Source organism: Henckelia pumila, chromosome 4 (assembly GCF_033568475.1).
Source record: "Henckelia pumila isolate YLH828 chromosome 4, ASM3356847v2, whole genome shotgun sequence".
NCBI lineage: Eukaryota > Viridiplantae > Streptophyta > Magnoliopsida > Lamiales > Gesneriaceae > Henckelia > Henckelia pumila.
This window is the reverse complement of record NC_133123.1, coordinates 184,789,597-184,796,505: the sequence shown is the minus strand read 5'-3', so window position 1 is coordinate 184,796,505 and position 6,909 is coordinate 184,789,597.

Sequence of the window (6,909 nt, the reverse complement as noted above, 5' to 3'; positions counted from 1 at the left end):
TGGAGTAGTTCCGTTGGGCATCGTTCAGAATACGCGAAGCATAGTATATAGCATGCGATGCTTTCCCAACTTTTTGGCCTAAAACAGCGCCAACTGCATAGTCACTGGCATCACACATGATCTCAAATGACTTGCTCCAATCCGGTGGTTGGATTATTGGTGCAGATGTCAATGATTCTTTGAGTTTGTCAAAAGATGTTTTTCATGGTTCATCAAACTCAAACGGGACATCGTTTTGCAACAATTTGCACATGGGGGATGCGATCTTGGCGAAATCCTGAATGTACCTCCTGTAGAAACCTGCATGTCCAAGAAAAGAACGCACTTCCAGCACACATGTGGGATAAGGGAGAGACTGAATAATATCAATTTTAGCCTTATCTACCTCTATTCCCTTAGATGAAACGACATTCCCCAATACAACACCTTGCCCAATCATAAAGTGACATTTTTCAGAATTTAAGACCAAGTTGGTTTCGACACAACTCTTAAGGACAAGCGCAAGGTTAGACAGATAGTTTTCGAATGAATCACCATAGACAGTAAAATTATCCATAAAAACTTCTAAGATATGCTCAATGAAATCTGAAGAGATACTAACCATACACCGTTGAAAAGTGGCCGGTGCATTGCAAAGTCCAAAAGGCATTCGTCGATATGAAAAGGTGCCAAACGGGCAAGTGAATGTCGTCTTTTTCTGATCCTCTGGCGCAATAGCAATCTGAAAATAACCAGAATATCCATCAAGAAAACAGTAATAAGGGTGACATGATAAACATTCAATCATTTGATCAACAAAGGGTAAAGGAAAGTGGTCCTTTCGGGTTCCGGCATTCAGCTTTCTATAATCAATACAAACCTGTTAGAGTAGATGCCCTGCAAGCCAAATGTTGGTCAGAGATTTTATTGACTCAAGTGTAATAACAATCTTTATTTTAATATAATTAATCTTTTATCTGGCATTTTCTTTATCTGTATACCCATTGAAGTTGCATAGATAGTGACCTTGAATATACTATAGTAAGATATGAGGTTGTACATGTGATGGCAATCATGAAACACATATTACTAATTACTGTATATTCTAAATCAAGTTCCTAGTCGATTGATACGTCCGAAATAAGGATAAGGATCGCTCGAGCTCGAGACTAAAATCTGTGATGATGTGTACCACGTTTCATTGGTATGGACATAGAGATGTTCAATCATACAGATTGGTGCTCATACGATGAGTTCACTGAACTACCCTCCCTCGGACTTCCCAAGTGGTTATCATTCATCGAGTAGATAAGTCCGTGGTTATGGTTGTACACCATTAGTCCTTATGACCTGGGACAACACTGAGGCTCTACATGCTAGGACTTTACTTTGGCTCGTTTACCGACTCCATGAGGGTCATCAGGTGGCGAGGTTGGGTACAGTTGCGACACATGTAGGAGCCAGTGCATTGTAGTCGGGAATTCACCGCTCACCTACGGGTGTGGATATCCTATGTGATAAAATGAGATAATAGTGCATGGAATCTCTGGCCAGAGTGTAAGATGTGTAGTAGAGTAAAGTGTTTACCAAGTTACACATGCGATGCCACTATGTATTCTCAAAGACATCACATCGTTATCGAAATTCACGTGCAACCCTCGATGAACCAATGGTTGCAGTTTCGATCGGGATATATGAGATGAAGGGACTGTACTGTACGTTAACCATAATCGACTGGTTCTTGCAGGCACTATCAGTGATACCTAGGGAATCGTGGGGAGGTGCTACTTAACGCTCTTACCATGATTCGATGGGTTAAATCAGAAATGAGTTCTGAAATTTTATGATCAAGGAGTTGATTCATAGAATGAGGCTAATAAGGGTAAGCCTGGACCCACAGCTAGCTGTATCCCTGAACCATTGAGGGTTACACAAGTACTGGTTTTCTTGTTCCCGTTGAGATAATAAATTCAAAGAGTTGAATTTGTAGTGACCCTTACCCGGATCACCTACTAAACAGAACTTAGGCATGCAATTAACTTAATAAAACAGATATCAGAATAAAACTGCGGAATCCATAAACATTATACAATCCCAAGTAAAGAAATCTGTAATTTATCCAATAATATACAACCAAATCGAATAGCTGTAAAAACCCAAAACAACAGTAATAAAAACTAAGCGAAGCTCCAGCTGGCCAACCACTGACTAGCCCCTCCTGGATCCACCCTCCTCGTCCAATCGCAAACCTGCCCCATGGAATAGGGTGTCCAGAAAATACAGAGTACGAGACGTGAGCATAAAACGCTCAGTGCGAGAGTATGAGTATACATGCATGCAAAGTGAACTCCCTATAGACTCGAGGTCAAGGATCAGATAACAGAGACAGACCGGGCCCTGGTATGTAGCATGCTGTGCCGTCGCTTCAGGAGGTGGCTCCCATACCGAGATAACCGTGGATACGCCGGACCCAAATCGATGGAAGTCCATCCACTAACAGGATAGGGTACAACCCTACTAACAGACATCTCGAAAGAGATACAGCAAGATGCAAATGAATGCAGCATAATATCATGACATATAAATCATGCAGTCACATAATACATGTATACTCAGTCAGGATATCTCGAACAGTACTTTCGTACCTCAAAATAGAGCAAGATCTACCAACTCTAGGTCCACGCCTATAGTCTGCTCTACACTGCCAAATGATACTACTATCATTAAAGTGCTCTAAAAGCCTTAACTAAGCTATTGCATACTCCCAAATATTTATAGAAAGCAAAAGCTATACCTTCGTCCGTCGTTAGCCCTTTGATGTCGATGCCTCCAGAACTTGGGCACAACTCCGCTATGACTACCGAACGCCTCGCTGACCTCCGGACCAAGCCTAAGAAGACTAGAACAGCTCCAAAAGGACTAGAATGGCAAGGAGAACTCGGAATTGGCAAATGAAAGTGAAGCCTCGGCCTTCTATTTATAGACAACGATCGGAACTTCCGATCCTTGATCGGAACGTCCGAACCTCGATCGGAATGTCCGAACCTCGATCGGAACGTCTGATCCTGCCATCGGAGCTTCCGAAGATCCTGATCTGCCACGTGTCAAAATATCACTTGTTGACTCCGGATAGGGGTGATCGGAGCTTCCGGTCCTGATCGGAGCTTCCGATCTTGCCACACGTCATGCCTGACGTAATACCGATCGGAGCTTCCAATCCTGTTCGGAGCTTCCGATCCTGATCGGAGCTTCCGAACTCACCTTCGGAGCTTCCGAACTCTACCCAAGTAATTATGATTAATTCCTTAATTACTGATTTTTGGTTACGGGCTACTACATTCTCCCTCACTTAAGATATTTCGTCCTCGAAATCAGATCTTAAGTACCGAATGCAAATACAGGAATCAGAAACATTCTTTATTCAAATCAAATGTTTACAGAGTTTGCAACTGAATACATCTTAAAGAATGAAATCAAAACAACTCAGGATGGTCTTTACGCATCCTTTCCTCGAGCTCCCAAGTAGCTTCCTCAGTGACTCGGCGCTGCCACTGAACTAAAACCAAAGGAATGACTTTGTTCCGTAAAACCTTATCCTTATAATCCAGGATACGAAGAGGTTTCTCAACATAAGTCAATTCCTTGTCTATCTGAACCTCAGACCGCTGCAGAATATGAGATTCATCCGCCACATACCATCGCAACAGAGATACGTGGAACACGTCGTGAATACTGGACAGATGCGGTGGCAAAGCTAGTCGATAAGCCAAATCGCCAATGCTCTCCAAGATCTCAAACGGACCGATAAATCTGGGAGACAACTTGCCCTTAAGGCCAAATCTGAAAATCTTGCGGAAAGGTGACACTCTCAGAAACACTTTCTCCCCGACCTCGAACTGCAAAGGCCTACGCTTGATATTAGCATAGCTGGCCTGACGATCCTGTACAGTCTTAATCCGTTTCTTGATTTGATCAACAATATCTATCGCCTGCTGGATAAACTCCGGTCCCTCAGCCTGTCTCTCCCCCACTTCTTCCCAGAAGAGTGGAGTATGACAATGTCGCCCATACAACGCCTCAAAAGGTGCCATCCCAATACTAGTGTGATAGCTGTTGTTGTAAGCGAACTCGATCAACGGCAAATGATCCTGCCAGGCTGAACCAAAATCCATGACGCACGCTCTAAGCATATCCTCTAACGTACGGATAGTGCGCTCTGACTGACCATCAGTCTCCGGATGATAGGCAGTACTCAAACTGAGAGTAGTACCCATCGCACGCTGAACACTCCCCCAGAATCTAGAAGTAAACCTGGGGTCCCGATCGCTGACAATGCTCACAGGCACTCCATGAAGTCGAACGATCTCCTGAATGTACATCCGTGCCATGCGATCCACAGAGTACTCTCGGCTATAAGCAATGAAATGTGTTGACTTGGTGAGTCGGTCCACCACAACCCAGATAGCATCACAGTTCCTCGGGGATACCGGCAAATGGGTCACAAAGTCCATAGTGATAAACTCCCATTTCCATTCAGGAATAGGCAGACTGTGAAGCAATCCTCCAGGTCGTCGGTGCTCTGCCTTGACCTGTTGACACACCAAACATCTCGAAACAAACTGATAAACACTGCGTTTCATTCCCTTCCACCAGAAACGAGTACGTAGATCCTTGTACATCTTGTTGCTCCCAGGATGAATACTCAACTTAGTGCGATGAGCCTGAGACAAAATCTCCTCTCGCAACTCTTCATCCTGCGGAATCACAAGCCTACCAGACAAACACAGAAAGCCATCTGACTGATAATGAAATCCAGACGAGCTACCCTCGTTAGCTAGACGGGCTAAACGCTGGGTCTTCGAATCAGACATCTGAGCATCTCGGATCCGCGAATACAAGGCTGGCTCAAATAATATCGCAAACATCTGGATACTCTGCATACCTTTCTTATGCTTGAAGTTATAACCTGAAGTACAACAGTCACTGATCGCACTAGACATCGAACAAGGCTGAAGTGCGGATAGTCGCACCTTGCGACTCAAAGCATCAGCGGTGAGATTAGCAGCTCCCGGATGGTACTTAATCTCGCAATCATAGTCCTTAAGCAAATCCATCCAACGTCTCTGCCTCATGTTCAACTCTGCCTGAGTGAACAAATAATTGAGACTCTTATGGTCGGTGAAGATCTCAAATTTCTCGCCATACAGATAATGATGCCAGATCTTCAAAGCGAACACAATGGCTGCTAACTCCAAATCATGGACTGGATAGTTGTCCTCGTGAAGCTTCAGCTGTCTAGAAGCGTATGCGATCACATGCCCATTCTGAGTCAGGACACAGCCTAACCCCTGAAGAGAAGCATCCGTGTAAACTACATACCCTCCAGATCCTGACGGTAATGCCAATACCGGCGCAGAAGTCAACCGCCGTCGAAGCTCACGAAAATTCTCCTCGCACTCGGAGGACCACTCGAAATCCACACCCTTGCGGGTAAGCTACGTCAACGGTCGAGCTAACTGAGAGAAATTCAGAATGAAGTGACGATAATACCCTGCTAGACCCAGAAAACTACGGATCTCAGCAACTGTCGTCGGACGCGACCAATTAAGTACCGCTTCAATCTTGCTTGGATCAACAGAAATCCCCTCCCTGGATATGATATGGCCAAGAAAGACCACTCTATCCATCCAGAACTCACACTTGCTCAGCTTGGCGTACAACTGTTCATCTCGAAGAGTCTGCAGTACCAACCGCAAGTGAGAAACATGCTCTTCCGTATTATGTGAATACACCAAGATGTCGTCAATGAAGACCACGACAAACTTGTCCAAGTACTCCCTGAAGACACGGTTCATCAAATCCATGAATATAGCCGGCGCATTAGTCAAACCAAATGGCATCACTAGGAACTCGTAATGCCCATAGCGAGTACGAAATGCAGTCTTGGCTACGTCCTGATCACGGACTCTCAACTGATGATACCCAGATCTCAAGTCAATCTTGGAGTAAACTGACGGGCCCTGCAGCTGATCGAACAAGTCATCAATACGAGGCAACGGATACTTGTTCTTCACAGTGACTCGATTCAGCTGCCGATAGTCAATGCACAGCCGCATCGACCCATCCTTCTTCTTTACGAAGAGAACAGGAGCTCCCCAAGGAGACACACTAGGACGAATGTACCCCTTGTCCAAAAGATCCTGTAGCTGATTCTTTAACTCACGCATCTCTGACGGAGCCAGACGATACGGTGCTCTAGAAATAGGCGAAGTACCCGGCATCAACTCTATGCCAAACTCGACTTCCCTAGCAGGAGGAAAACCCGGAATCTCATCAGGAAACACATCTGGAAATTCATCCACAACAGGAATGCTCTCTATCCCAATACTCTTAGCGGACAAATCAACTGCATAGATATGGTAGCCTTCCCCGCCAGACTCTAGAGCTCGACAGGCTCTCAAAGCTGATACCAAAGGCATCGGGGGTCGCGCTCCCTCACCATAGAAAAACCAGCTCTCACTCTCCTCCGGATGAAAGCGTACTAATCTCTGATAGCAGTCCACTGAAGCTCGATAGGTAGTCAACATATCTATTCCCATAATGCAATCAAAGTCGTCCATCGCCAGGACCATGAGATTCGCTAACAGAATGTTCCCTTCGAACTCTAAAGGGCAACCCATCACTAGACGCTTAGCCAAAGCAGATTGGCCCGTCGGGGTAGAAACAGACATCACTACGTCTAGTGCAATGCATGGTAACTTATGCCTCTTAACAAAACGTGCAGAAATGAAGGAATGAGATGCACCAGTGTCAATAAGTACAAGAGTAGGTATACCATAAAGCAGAAATGTACCTGCGATGACTTTCTCATTCTCCTCCACAGCCTGATCATGTCTCAGGGCAAACACCTGGCCAGAAGCTCGTGGCCTC